Source organism: Poecilia formosa, unplaced genomic scaffold (genome assembly GCF_000485575.1).
Source record: "Poecilia formosa unplaced genomic scaffold, Poecilia_formosa-5.1.2 Scaffold59, whole genome shotgun sequence".
Taxonomy (NCBI): domain Eukaryota; kingdom Metazoa; phylum Chordata; class Actinopteri; order Cyprinodontiformes; family Poeciliidae; genus Poecilia; species Poecilia formosa.
Genome location: NW_006799998.1, coordinates 1,065,876 through 1,067,704, shown reverse-complemented (window position 1 = coordinate 1,067,704; position 1,829 = coordinate 1,065,876). Strand labels below are relative to the sequence as shown.

The 1,829-nt window shown below is 34.9% G+C and overlaps 1 long non-coding RNA gene across 1 annotated transcript; it reads right to left on the bottom strand.

Annotated features, from left to right (window-relative positions):
• Nucleotides 1–280: 280 nt before the first annotated feature.
• Nucleotides 281–1,593, bottom strand: LOC107836450 (uncharacterized). The gene is made up of 2 exons (XR_001662349.1): nt 1,517–1,593; nt 281–691 (listed from the first exon to the last, which is right to left on the bottom strand). It is a non-coding gene; the product is annotated as an uncharacterized LOC107836450 (long non-coding RNA).
• Nucleotides 1,594–1,829: the final 236 nt, after the last annotated feature.

The window sequence follows — 1,829 nt, the reverse complement described above, 5'->3', positions numbered from 1 at the left end:
CACTGCTGCTGCAAAAGCTGGTTAATATGTCTACAAACAATACTTTTACATTCGTGTTTAGATAACTGAATATTTAAGCCTATATTGTCTCTATTAAGAGCATTTTTAGCAATCTGGTCAGTGTTTTTAGTTCCCTGCGCCCCTGTATCCACATATAGGTGGATATAACATAGGAATATTTCTTCCTTCCGTAACAAGCGGAGAATGAACAAAGTTCTAAGTAATAAATCCTGCCTTGCTTTTGATGTTTCTGAACTGATGCATGACAAAGTACACAGCATCACCACAAATAACATTTTTAATAGATCACAATTAATCTATTCTACAGCCAGATAAGTGGCATGCAGTTCAACTGAAAACACATTTAAAAAGTCTGATGTGTTCTTACCAGTTTCAGTTTTATACTTCAGGATAACAACAAGAAAAATCCGGGTCTTTATATCATCTGCTCTTCCACCTAAATGTCTTGTAGAGTTTGGTTGTACCTGGTTTGCACATATAGAGCATTTTGCCCATTTATCTTCCCAAAATAAGTTCAATCAGACTCAATGAGGAATGGATCTATGGATATACATGTTCAAGATTTAAACTCATCTGTCAAGGTTCTCTTCTTGCATTTAGCTCTCCCACACTTCCCAGATCTCTGAATAACTTCACAGACCTTGTTGAAAACAGCATGATGATGCCACCACTGCAGAAACAGTGAAGCCACAAATATTAGTGATTGTCAAATGTAGAACATAAATAAGTAAAAGACGTGTGACACGTTACAAGATACTGTGCAGTAATGCAACGTACAATGTATTCTGAATGGTTAATGGTAATGGCATAGAAAAAACAAAATACCCACAGACTAAGCTGGAGAAACATTTCTGGGATTTGTGGTTCCAGATGCTTCTTTTCTACAAGCTCCTAAGTAAAATGGCAATTTTTGAAAATTGTTGAGATTATGTTTTTCTCTTATTTATGATTCCTTGAAATTGAAGATAAAAGCGTGTTAGCCTTCAACTAGTTCCTGTTAATCATTTTGTATACTCTCAAAATAGGCAGGAGCAAACATCTCCTTCTGATTTTAAGTCAGATTCCTTATTATTAATATGATTTATTGCCACTTTTGATGAAAAGTATGTTTATTAGAACATCTTATGTGTTTACATTTTGCTTTAAGGCACAGTTGTTTTCAACCCCGATTTCTTTTTGCTGCAACACGATGTGCTTGTTAAGTGCTTTCATGCTGGAAAAAATTCTTTTGAAACTGAAACTGAGTTGACAAAGGGGACTTGCAGAGTAATGAAAAAGCAATCTGATACGAGAAGAAAAGAGGAAAAATATGACCAAAAAGATTTCTCTCGGGGTGAAAATGTCAGCGCTGTTAGCCAAGGTTTTTAATTCAACTACGGGTTTAGTAGCTGGAAAGTGTACGTAGGTGTTGGTAAGTATATACACTTCAAATTGGTTAGCTGTAGGTGGAAAATGATGGACTACTAATAATGAAACAAGACATGCTTAGAGTCACCTTTTAAGCAGCAAATGGAGCTGGAGCGCATCAGAGAGCTCGGCCATGAAGCCGGATCAAAGTCGCAAACCAAGCTGCAATAGATGATAGAATTTAATCATGTCTGCTGCCCAACACCGTCTCACATTCCCTTTCTATGTTCTATTGCAGTAAAAAAAAATAAAAAATATATATAAATAATGATTTTATTTTCCACCCTGTGCAATTTCCATAAAATTTACTAAATTTGCAATGTTCATTTCACAATTTTACTTGTTTTTAATGTACTATGACACAAAAACAACAATCAAATTCAATAAAGTTTTATTTGTAC